General features: G+C 38.7%; 1 long non-coding RNA gene across 1 annotated transcript; it reads left to right on the plus strand.

The window, feature by feature from the left end:
- Nucleotides 1–452: 452 nt before the first annotated feature.
- On the plus strand, nucleotides 453–8,192 carry LOC141568578 (uncharacterized). Its single transcript, XR_012491738.2, has 2 exons — nucleotides 453–706; nucleotides 1,093–8,192. It is a non-coding gene; the product is annotated as an uncharacterized LOC141568578 (long non-coding RNA).
- Nucleotides 8,193–13,434: the final 5,242 nt, after the last annotated feature.

Raw genomic sequence — 13,434 nt, forward strand, 5'->3', positions numbered from 1 at the left:
TCCTTCCTTCCTTGTTCTTTCTTTCTTTTTCTTGGAAAGTAGAGGGAAGCATTAGATTTCGAAGTCAGAAGACCAGGGTCCTAGATTCAGCTAACTTTGGGGAAGTCTCTTTACTCTTTAAGTTATCAGCTTCGTTTATAAAAATCCACTCAATGCCTTTTTAAAGTCGTCTGCCTTATTCAGGCTCTCATTTTTGAGAAGCTCTTAGGGCTTCTTGGTCCACAAACATTTAGTGAAGTTACAACTGGAACCTAACTCAGTCAATCCAAACAGCCCCCTCAAGCAAAACAAAAAGACACTTTTTCTGATTGTGAAAAACAAGAGCGTCGGGTGCCAAGAAAAATGAAGGCGGAGGCGGGATGGAGAGAATGAAAGGGACCGGGGTGGCTCCGCGCAGGAAGGGGCGAGGCGTGGGTCGGGGGGGGGGGGGGGGGGGCTGAGCTGCCGCTCTCCAGGGTCCTGAAAGCAAAGCGGCCTCCGGCGGCCTCGTGGGCTTGGCGCTGTTCCGCCGCTCTGCAGTCTCCAAGTTTTCTTTCTGCGGTGGAAGTTTTGTGAGAAGCGATTGTCAAGAGGGAGGGAGGAAACCTAGCAACCCATTCTCATTCATGAGGCCCTTTTTGGGAAGTTGCCGAGCGAGTTGGCTGATTTGTCTTTCGGTCGTCTGTATGCGTCCAAGGAGAGAGTGGAGATCAGTTTGCATTTCCGAGTAAGTTCACACTGTTTTGCTTCCCCTCATTACCTTTTGCTGGCGAATGGGGTCGTTCTCCTACTATTTTCATTCTTCCGGTTCAGATGCTTGTCTCCCCACCCCTGCTTTCTGGCATAGGGTGCTTATTTTAGCGGTTAGAGCTGGGAGCTCGGGAGACTCCCGGAGATGCGCCAACAGCTTACTCCAGGGGGAAATGTGCGATTTGGAAAGCGCTCAGGGCTGGATTTGGCGCCCAGCGTTCTTCTAGCTGGGGAGGAGAACAGGGGACGCGTCGCCCCTGGCTGGGGTTTGAAGTGGGGGCTCACCCGGGGGCCAAGTGAGCTCAGCCGCCTCGGAGCTGCTGGACCTGGGCGCGTAGCCGTTAACCCGGTGCACACCTGCAGGGGGCGACAGTCCAGCGGCCACAAGAACCTTAGGAACACGATCACCGAAGCCCGGACTCTATGCTAAGGAAGTCAAGAGAGAATTCGCTCGGTCTCCCGCCACCCAGAGCTTGACTAAGCCCACCCACACTACCTTCCGGACCAGCCTTCACGCAAGGGCTTGAACAAAGCGGAAAACGCTGAAAGTGAGTGGCAGACACGCTTCTGCGACGCACGCCCCATTTCTAGGGGCCCGATGGAAGCTTTGTGGATCTTTCGTGGGTCCCAGAATTTGCGTCGCCAGGTCCTGTTTTCAAATGGTTTTGCGAGAATATGTGAACCTGTAATCTGACTCCTCTCTCTTTTCCTCTCGCCCCAGCCCTTCTTCCGAAGTCATTTGCACACCCCTTCCCCCGGTATGCTTCATTAGGCATTTTGCTTCGGTCCTGTGCTTCAAGACAGAGACTCTTGTGAGGGAAATAGTGGAAATGTTCAGGCAGAATTAAAGTCCCAAACTCAATCCCAGAAACGCAAAGCCCGGCTCCTTTACTCCTTTGGAGACATTGACCTTTCACCCTTCCCTAGGTTAGTCTTTTTCCTCCGGATCTGCATCCCCTCCCAATTCTGGCTCTAGTTAGCCGGGGTGTGAAGCATGATACGTGGAGGGTGCTGAAATTCCTTTGGCCCTTCTGGCAAGCGCAGAGCTAGGTAGTATCAATGTAGCCACAATATTCCATCTGAGAAAACTTCATCTGAGGAAAGACAGTCAACTGCCGTAGTGCTGACCACTCCAGAGAGTCCTGTCTTCCTTTCAGGTCAGATTCTCGATGACAGTCTGAGTGTTTCAAAAACACCAGCCACAAAAGGGAATCATCTTGGAATCTGTGTTCCTGAAAGTGCTGCTCCTTAGGAATCAAGTGACTTAGGGAATACTTCATTCTGATGGATTGTCCACATCCCTAATTAATCATGTTGGCTGCCTATTGCACCATGCAGAGGAGAAAAATCACAATACCCCAAATCAATACAAAGTCTCACCCTTTGTATTGCAAATTTTCATTCATCCCTAAATAGTCACATTCATAAGGGAAACATCCATAGCAGAATTAAACTGCTTTTTAACCTCAAATTTCTGAAAGCCTTTAGAAATAAAAATCACAGTTAGAATGTAATTTGAAATTAGATTTAATTTTATGAGATGACCTATTTTTTCCTGAATTTTGCTTTTAAAATCATATTTGCTGTAGTTTAGCCATAGTATACATTTTTATTTTCTGTTAATTGGAAAAATTCTTCTTCCACTTGATCTAAGAATCTAAATGCCAGTGATTGAAAACTATAAAGTCAAATCTTTGCTTGTCATTTCGTGTTGGAAAGCAACAACATTAAATAAACTAACCAGACGATGGATATTAGAGTCACAGGTTAATGTTAATTTGAGGCCAACCAAGCTATTGATAACATGTTTCTATTAAGGTTCACTTAGAATCTCAATGTTCCTAATGAAAGTGCAACTGTTTCAAAGAATATCTGTGCAGCTTGTAATTAGTTCTGACTTCATTTTCAAAAATAACTTTTTAAGTGTATTTTGCCTGGGGCTTATATGGAGGTGTCATTAGGAGATGTTGTATGACAGAGCAATGATAATGAGGAAGGTGGGGCTAATAACTGCTACTTTGAGGGCTACTTTGCTGACAAGTATGTCCAGGGAAGAAAACACTTGCAGGCTCTGTCTGCTCTGTTCTTGCAGAGATAACTGGGCTCTCTGCCTCACTTGGTATTGCTACCAAGTGAGGGGCTTAGGATAAGAAGTGGGTCTTTATTTGCATATATCCATATATTTATTTGAATTATACCCAAAACTGAACTCTTGATTTTTCTCTACAAACTTCCTCCTTCTGCAGTCTTTGCCATCTCAGTGAATGGCAACTTGATTATTTTTGTTCAGGTCAAAAACATTGGAGCATTCCCGACTCCTCCCTTTCTTTTACACTTCAGTCAAATCCAACCATTTCCCACATTCACAGTTACCACCCTGTTTTATTTGCTGAATTAGGTATCCCCAAAATTTATATGTTGAAGTGCTAACCCTCAGTACCTCATAATCTGATCATATTTGGAAACGGGGTTGTTACAGATGTAATTAGTTAAGATGAGATCATGCTGGAGTAGAACCGGCACCTAATCTAATGACTGGTATCCTTATACATATAAAGGGGAAATTTAAACACAGAAATATACACAGAGAGAATGCCATGTGAAGATGAAGGCAGAGGTCAGAGTGATGTGTCTACAGGCCAAGGGATACCAAAGATTGCTAGCAAACCACCAGAAGTTAGAAAAAAGCATGGAACAGATTCTCCCTCAGAAGGTATTTGGCCACTAGACTGAAACATAGAAACTCCAAGTTTCCAAGTTGCTGGCTTGCCCTGCAGATTTCAGACTTTCCAGCCTCCACAATTGCATGAGTTAATCTCCCTCATCTCTCTCTCCTCCCTTTCTTTCTTTCTTTTCTTCCTTCCTTCTTTCCTTCCTTCGTTCTTTCCTTCCTTCCTTTCATCTATCTATCTATATCACGTATATATCCTATCGGTTCTGATTCTTTGGAGAACCTTAACTAATACACCCTGGTACAGGTTTTATCTTTCACCTGTACTATTGGAATAGCCCCCTAACTAATATTTCTATTTCCTCTTTGCCTCATTCTCCCTTGTAGTATAGTCTCAATACTGATGCCAGAGTTATTCTTCAAAATGTAGGTCAGAGGATGTCACTCTGCAACTTCAAACTTTCTATTGACTTCTTATTTCAGAGTTAAATCCAAAGTCCTTACATTGGCCCTCAAGGCACTACATGAATGATCCCACCCTACCTCTAAGATTTTCTTTTCCTGTACAGCTGTTTCTACAATACTGGTTTTCCATAGCACTTAGAGTCTGGGTAAAGCCATCTGACATACTATATATTCACTTGTTTATTTATATGATTTTGTTCATTGCTATATCAATAGTGACTACAGCAGTGTTTAGCCCTTAATAAAATGCTCAATAAATTTTTTTGGAGAAATGAATTAAAAAACAGACTCAAATATTACTCAATCATAAAAAGGAATGGAATTCTGATACATGTTACAACATGGAAGAACCTTGAAAACATGCTAAATGAAGAAAGCCAGGCACAAAAGAATAGATGTTGTAGGATTCTATTTACGTGAGATACCCAAATTAGGCAAATTCATACAGGTAGAAAGTAGAATAATGGTTGCCAGGGGTGGGGGGGGAGAGGATAATGGGAAGTTATTGTTTAATGGATACAGGATGATTGGATTGATGAAAAAGTTCTGGAAATAGATGGTGCTGTAGGTTACACAACCTTGTGAAAGTATTCAATGCTACTGAATTATACTTAAAAATGGTTAAAATGGTAAGTTTTATATTATTTATATTTTACCACAATTAAATATGACACTTAAAGATGTGAGCTGTGAAAAATTATTATAATGTTATTGACTATATTCCCTATGTTGCACATTACATCCCCATGGGTTATTTTATAACTGAAGGTTTTTACCTCTTATTCCTTTTCACCTTTTCACCCATTCCTCTATCCCCTCCCCTCTGACAACCATCAGTTTATTCTCTGCATTTGAATCTCCTTCTGTTTGTTTTGTTTGTTCATTTGCTTTTGTTTTTTTAGATTCCATGTATAAGTGAAATCATATGGTATTTATCTTTCTCTGTCTCTCTAGGTCTATCCTTGTTGCAAATGCAAGATTTAATTATTTTTTTAAATCAATGAGTAATATTCCATTATATATATATATCTCACACCTTCTTTATCCATACATCTATCAGTAGACACCTAGGTTGCTTCCATGTCTTGGCTATTGGAAATAATGCCTCAATGAACATAAGGGTGCATATATCTTTTTTGAGTTAGTGTTTTCTTTTTCTTTAGGTAAATACCCAGAAGTGGAATTGTTGGGTCATGTGGTAGTTTCAATTTTATATTTTTGAGGAATATTCAAATCCGTGTTCTTTCTTCTGTAATATTCTATACCTCCAGAGATCAGGAAGAGAATTATTACCACATAAAATATCAGACAATTGAAAATTTCAAAATTCGTTTTTGAAATTCAGTGATGTTTTTGTGGGATCTCCAGCTCTATAAAAATTGCATGTGTCCAAACTACTATATATTCTTTTGTCATGAAGGCTTTCAATTAAAAAAAGTTTGTATATATATTCTTTTCTTGTTTTTTTACCAAACAAGCTATTCCTAGGGAATAGTAGGCAGTACCTTAACAAAAATCCCCATTATATTTTGCATATTTATCTTTATCATAAAAATAATTGACTTTTTTTACTCTGATGTACAAATATTTACAAAATGTTCTCATATATGTTATTTCACTAATCATTGCCCTTGGCCCTACCCCCAGCTTTTAATGAGGAAACTGCAGACCAGTAAGGTTAGATGATTTCTGTTAGGACTAGTAAGCAGAAGAACTAGTAAGGAGAAGACCACCAGCCTATGCCTCCTGACTGTGATGCTTCATGACCCCATATCCAGGAGACTGGATCATTATTTACTGATGCAGATGACTGTAACTGATGACAGTGACACTGTTGACTCATATTCCTAATGCCTATGGTAATTTCTAGTTGTCATTAAGTACCTTTAACCACATTTATTCTCTTAGACAAAAATTATAACTTCTCATTCTTCTCATAGTCAGCATGTAATGAGAATTCCATGACTTGTTATTATTCCAAACTTCCACTGGAGATTAAACTACCGACTTCAACTCTATGGGTACTATTAGGTCAGTTAATTATATGGCTACTAATTCCCCACTTATTTAAGTAAATTGGTTAGTGCTTTGAGGTCCTAAAAGAATACTACCTCTCTTATAATGACCGTATTTGCCTAAAACTAAGGAATAGTATTTTAGGTACTACCAGAGCATTAGAGATCATAGAAGCCCCTGACCTTTTAGATAGTTAAGAACACACACTAAAGTGCAAGAATCTGTCTTACAACATCAGATGCCTTTGGTGAGCTCAATCCATGGATTCCAGAAGATTGCTCCTGTGTTCTAAAATGAAATGCAATGTAATTGAAACTTTCTATAATTGCCAAATTTCTATTTATTTCAAGAAACCTTGTAATCTTAGTGCAGCAAAACTTTCCAAAGTGATTGACAGTCATAGTATAATCTAATTGTAAATCGTACATCTATTTTTCACTTCGTATACTGTTTCTCTTAAGGAGATATAGAACAGGTCAACAGGGTTCATATTGTAATATTTCATCCTAAGGGTTTTTAAAGATTGATGTCAGTAACTATGAGAAATTAAAAATCCTTTCATGAAAATCCTAAGAGTTGGTGGAGGCAAATCCAAGCTTGAAAAATGCAAGCATGAGAAATTCAGGGGATGGAACTGTTCAGAAGAATCAAGTCTTCTCTTTTTTAAGATATATACAGAGGGCATATACATTTTAAGATGTGTACATTTTAAGAAAGGAAAACTGTATTAAAATTGTAATAATATATACCAATAACAAAAGATGAATACAAGTTACATTTGACTTCTGCAATTGCAAGAGGTGCTCAAAGTGCTCAAAGCGTGCAGACTCTTCTGATTACAGCAAACTACTGCTTGAGCAACATGGACCAAAGTGCCAATGGGTCCATTTGTATACATTTTTTTTTTGGCACCCTGGGTATACTTCCAACACTGATGTCATTTGAATCCTAACATTTTACCCAGACTCTACTGTTCTAAGGTGCCTAGTAAAATGAAGGGAAAAGGTTGGCAAAAGAGTAGTGGAAAAGCCATAGAGGGAGGAAGGGGTGGCAAAGTCAGGAGATGGAAGCACTACCACAGTTTCCCTTGTGATTTTTGGATAAGTCTGTACTCGCCTGGGCTTCAGTTTCCTTTTCTGCACAGAGAGATTTAGTGAAGATGGTCTCTAGGGTTTTTAACAGCTGACTTCTGGGTTCAGTATGGTGCCCATTGTCTGACACACTCTCCACTGCCTTCCTCTGGTACACGCACACAGACCTACACCAACTCTTCACCCTACCTTAAAGCAGAGAAGCAGAGCAGAACCCTCAGAGGGAGCACCAGAGCCAGCCTGACTCCCCAAGCATGCACTTAGCAACACCCCCAAGGCGACTTCTCCAGTTCTCTTAATTAAATTACAGCATTCTTTTTACACTGTTCCTTCCTTGAGCCTACACTGTGCCTCTGTCCACTCTAACCTGTTCCCTACCTTGCAGATGGAGTGATCTTTCTAAAAGGCCAATGAGATCATGTTACTTACTTCCCTCCCTCTAACTATGTGTTGGCTCCTCATTTCTCTACAGGACTTAATGTGGCATATAAGACCTTCACAATTTACATCCTCATTAGAAAATACAAAACTTGAGTTGAGACGCAGTAGTTTGCAGCAGTTTCCAGCAGACTGCCTAGCCAACCCTCCTCTTACTTTAATAAATTTTCCTTCTATATTTCTAAAAAAAGACCTTAGTTTGATTTGTTGATCTGAACTGTTTACTTACCCATCTTTCACACTCTCCCTTTGTATTCAAAGCTCCAATCATATTAAGGTTCCTTCAGTTTCTAAAAATTCCCTTTTTTATTCTCATTCTTGGCACTTCTGTAAAACTGCTCCCTCTGTCCAAATAATGCCCCTTTCCCAATCTGCTCCTCTTCTCTCCCAAGGCAATCTACTCAGCCAGCAAGTTTCAGCTTAGATGTCATTTCCTTCGGGAAGCGTTCCCAAGTTGAGTTAGCTACCTGTCTGATTTCTCTTACCAAAGCACTTCGGGCACTGTATTGTGGTCATCTATTTCCCCATTAGACTCTAAATCCTGTGAGTGTCAGAACTTCGTTTTATTCAGACCTGTGTCTCAAAAACCTAAAGCAGCACTGGGACTTAATGTTTGTTCAATTAATATTTGTTATATGAATGAGCTTAGAAATGACATGATCTGGAGTAGATAATTATTGAAGCTGGATAATAGGTCCTTAGGGTTTTATTATGCTATTAATGTTTCACTACTTTTATGTATATTTGACATTTTCCATAATAAAAAAAGATTTTTTAAAAGACATGACTTTATAAACACTGTGTCTCATCTCTTCTTATATTCCAATAGACAAGAAATAGAAGCTGCCACAATTCCACGTCCAAGCATCACAGGAATGGGGTTTGTTAAAACTGGTGTTCAGAGAAGGCCTGATGCAAAAGGGAACATGGGCAGGTCTTCTTTGAGGAGCCTGCATTCCATTTGTCCCCATAAGCCCTGGGCCAGATCCACAAATTTCACACTGGGAGAGCACAAAAATAAACCAACAAGATGGCAAGGACCAGGGAATAGCTTGTTCCATCTAAAGTAGACAATTTGTGACAAGGCTCAGAAAGGCTGCATGGGCTTTATGGCTTTTCTAGTGGTTCCTAAGAAACTGAGCTTTGTGTGAGCCTCACTCAGGCGGGGCCTTGTCATTCTAAGGCTTTCTCCCTTTCTGGCTTGGCTGCTGGGAGAATTTGTTATTGGTCATTGATTTCTTTGAGTAGAACTTGACTGAATTGAATCACTTTGCTTGGCATTTTTAAAGGGGTGTTTTTCTTCAGGAAGCTGGATTTTGGCACTGCCTTTACACATTTTGGGGCCATTCAGGATTCATAACGATCATCAATTTCCTTCAAGGCATGAGATATTTGGCTTAAAAAAAAGAGATTTTAACAATGACTTTAGCTTAAAGAAGTGAAGAGAAAACTTAATATCTCTGATTAAGGTTTCACGCACATGATGCAAATGAAGCACAAAGATAACGCATTTCTATCCACTAATCAATTGGCCAATTAATATTGACTGGGCTCTTACCGTGTGCCCCGTAGGTGTGAGGCTCCATCTGTAGATGGAAATAACTATGTTAGCAACTCTTGTGGGATAAATTGGCTACAAACCAAACGTGAATTCCAGAGGTTCCCCAGGATGGCAGCGCAGGATGAATGGGAAACTTCAACCCATGGATGCAGATTATTTTTCAAAATTCAAAGTATATCAATTTAAAAACAAAATAAAAACTAATGAAAGTATATGTGACAGGTATTATTGTCTTGATTTTATAGGTGATAAAATCAAACTCAAGTAATTAAACCCAATTTGGACCTGAATTAAAAAACCAGTACTTCCCTTTCCAAAGACATTGCTCTTTATGTCATCATACTGCTTGGGGATAGTTTGTACCTGGGTACACCGAAAGGAAGCACATGACTAAACTTTTTCAGTTGGGAAAAAGTTGTTTTCAGTTACAACTATAATGAGATTTCAGTTACAACTGAAACTTGACTTTTAGTAGTTTGAAATCCTGCAGCACTTAAGTTTCCACCAGATGTCACCATTTACCATTCATTTACTCCCTCCAATAGTGCTTTTAAAAAGTGTTAGGAAGGACCAGCTCCTCTTGCTCTTGGGCTTCTCAGCATGGTTGTTGCATTCTGGTGTGAGGTGGAGAGCTGTGAGCTCCGAACCTTGACTCCATAGGAAGGAATTTGAAAGTATAGTAAGCCCTTTGCTGCCCTGATTTCCTAAAATCCAAAGGCATTCATTTTCCCCCTACCCTTGTAATTTTGTATGTCTAAAAAACAGCCTATTTTTAAAAATAATTTTTAATATTTCAGTTACAGTTGACAGACAACATTATATTAGTCCCAGGTGTATAATATAGTGATCAGACATTTATAAAACTTACGACATAATCACCCTGACAAACCTAGCATCTATCTAACACCATACACAGCTTTTACAATATTACTATTTCCCTATGATATACTTTATATATCCATGACTACTTTGTAACAACCAATTTGTATTTCGTTTTATTTTTTAATTTATTGTGGTGACAATTGTTAGTAAAATTACATAGATTTCAGGTGTACAATTCTGTATTACGTCATCTATAAATCCCATTGTGTGTTCATAACCCAGAGTCAGTTCTCCTTCCATCACCATATATTTGATCCCCCTTACCCTCATCTCCCACCCCCCACCCACTGTACCCTCTGGTAACCAGTAAACTATTGTCTGTGTCTATGAGTTTTTGTTTCTCATTTATTTGTCTTGTTCTCTTGTTGTTTTTGGTTTATATACCACATATCAGTGAAATCATATGGTTCTCTGCTTTTTCTGTCTGACTTATTTCGCTTAGCATCATACACTCAAGATCCATCCATGTTGTCACAAATGGTTCTATATCATCTTTTCTTACCGCCGATTAGTATTCCAATGTGTATATATACCACAACTTCCACTTTATCCATTCATCTATCGAAGGACATTTTGGTTGTTTCCATGTCTTGGCCACCGTAAACAAAGCTGCAATGAACATTGGCGCACACGTGCCTTTATGTATAAATGTTTTCAGATTTTTCGGTAGATACCCAGGAGAGGGATTGCTGGGTCATATGGTAATTCTATTCGTAATTTTTTCAGGAACCTCCACACTGCCTTCCATAATGGCTGCACCAGTCTGCATTCCCACCAACAGCGTATGAGGGTTCCCTTTACTCCACAGCTTCTCCAACACCTGTTACTATTTGTCTTGTTGATGATAGCCATTCTGACTGGGGTGAGGTGATATCTCATTGTGGTATTTATTTGCATTTCTCTGATGATTAGTGATGTTGAGCATTTTTTCGTGAGTTTATTTGCCATGTGTATGTCCTCTTTGGAGAAATGTCTCTTCAGGTCCTCTGCCCATTTTTCAATTGGGTTGTTTGTTTTTTGTTGTTGAGTTGCATGAGTTCCTTGTATATGTTGGATATTAGCCCCTTATCGGAGGCAATGTTTGCAAAAATCTTCTCCCATTCAGTTGGTTGCCTCTTTATTTTGTCGATGGTTTTTTTTGCTGTGCAGAAGCTTTTAAGTTTCATAAAGTCCCAGTCATTTATGTTAGCTTTTACTTCCATTGCCTTTGCAGTCAAATTCATAAAATGCGCTTTGAACCCAAGGTCCATAAGTTTAGTACCTATGTTTTCTTCTATGCAGTTTATTGTGTCAGGTCTTATGCTTAAGTCTTTGATCCATTTTGAATTAATTTTGGTACATGGTGACAGATAGCAGTCCAGTTTCTTTCTTTTGCACGTGACTATCCAATTCTCCCAGCACCATTTATTGAAGAGGCTGTCTTTCCTCCATTGTAAATTTTTAGCTTCTTTGTCAAAAATTATCTGTCCATATTTATGTGGTTTTATTTCTGGGATCTCAATTCTATTCCATTGATCTATGTGTCTGTTTTTCTGCCAATACCATGCTATTTGGATTACTGTAGCCCTGTAGTACAAGCTAAAGTCAGGGAGTGTGATACCTCCAGTATTGTTCTTTTTTCTTAAGATTGCTTTGGCTATTCGGGGTCTTTTGTGGTTCCAAACAAATCTGATGATTTTTTGTTCTATTTTTTTAAAAAATGCCATTGGGATTTTGATGGGGATTGCATTAAATCTGTATATTGCTTTGGGTAATACTGCCATTTTAACTATGTTGATTCTTCCAATCATGAGCACGGAATGTCTTTCCCTTTCTTTGTGTCTTCTTCAATTTCTTTCAAAAAAGTCTTATAGTTTTCAGCATATAGGTCCTTCACATCCTTGGTCAAGTTTATTCCTAGGCATTTTATTCTTTTTGCTGCAATTGCAAAAGGAATTGTTTTTTGTACTTCTTTTTCTGAGATCATTGTTAGTATATAGGAATGCAGTAGATATTTGTACGTTGATTTTGTAGCCAGCAACTTTACTATATTCATTGATTGTTTCTAATAGCTTTTTTGGTGGAGTCTTTAGGGTTTTCTATATATATAGCATCATGTCATCTGCAAAGAGTGATAATTTAACTTCTTCATTCCCAATTTGGATGTATTTTATTTCTTTCTCTTGTCTGATTGCTCTGGCAAGGACTTCCAACACTATGTTGAAAAGCAGAGGTGATAGGGGACAGCCCTGCCGTGTTCCTGAACATAGAGCAAAGGGCTTCAGTTTTTCACCATTAATTATGAGATTACCTGAGGGCTTGTCATATATGGCCTTTTAATGTTAAGGTATTTTCCTTCTATATCAATTTTATTAAGTGTTTTAATCATAAATGGATGTTGATCTTGTCAAATGCTTTTTCTGCATCAATTGATACAATCATATGATTTTTGTCCTTTATTTTGTTTATGTGATGTATCACATTGATGGATTTGCGGATGTTGAACCATCCTTGTGCCCTTGGGTTGAACCCCACTTGGTCGTGATGAATAATCTTTTTAATGCATTGTTGTATTCGTTTGGCTAGAATTTTGTTTAGGATTTTTGCATCTGTATTCATCAGAGATATTGGTCTGTAGTTTTTGTGTGTGTGTTGTCCTTACCAGGTTTTGGTATCAGGGTAATGTTGGCTTCATAAAATGAGTTAGGGAGTACTATCTCTTCTTCAATTTTTTTGGAAGAGTTTGAGCAGGATTGGTATTAGATACTCTTTGAAGGTTTGGTAGAATTCACTAGTGAAGCCTTGTGGTCCCGGACTTTTGCTTTTGGGAAGGTTTTGGATGACTGATTCAATTTCATTACTGATGATCAGTCTGTTTAGATTTTCCAGTTCTTCATGGTTCAGCCTAGGAAGGCTATATGTTTCTAAGAACTTGTCCATTTCTTCCAGGTTATTGAATTTGGTGCCATATAGTCCTTCATAGTATTCTTGGATGATCCTTTGTATTTCTGTGGTGTCCGTGATAACTTCTGCTTTTTCATTTCTGATTTTTTAAATTAGTGTCTTCTCTCTTTTTATCTTAGTGAGTCTAGCCAAGAGTTTGTCAATTTTGTTAATCTTTCAAAGAACCAGCTCTTTGTCACAGTAATTTTTTCTATTGTCTTGTTGTTCTCTATTTCATTTAGTTCTGCTCTGATTTTTATTAGTTCCTTTCTTCTGGTGACCTTGGGTTTCATTTGTTCTTCTTTTTCTAGTTCTTTAATGTGTAACATGAGGTTATTTATTTGTGATTTTTCTTGTTTCTTAAGATAGGCCTGTAATGATATAAATTTCCCTCTTAAAACTGCTTTCGCTGCATTCCAAAAATTTTGGTAGGATGTATTTTCATTGGCATTTGTTTCTATGTATCTTTTGATGTCTCCTCTAATTTCTTCTTTGACCCGGTCGTTCTTTAAAAGTATGTTGTTTAATCTCCATGTATTTGTGTTTTTTCCTACTTTCTTTTTTCAGTTGATATCCAATTTCAAAGCCCTGTGATCAGAGAATATGCTTGGTATGATTTCAATCTTCTTAAATTTGCTGGGGCTGATTTATGTCCCAAT

This window comes from Rhinolophus sinicus, chromosome 7 (assembly GCF_057876585.1).
Source record: "Rhinolophus sinicus isolate RSI-liver-muscle chromosome 7, RSI-T2T, whole genome shotgun sequence".
Lineage (NCBI taxonomy): Eukaryota > Metazoa > Chordata > Mammalia > Chiroptera > Rhinolophidae > Rhinolophus > Rhinolophus sinicus.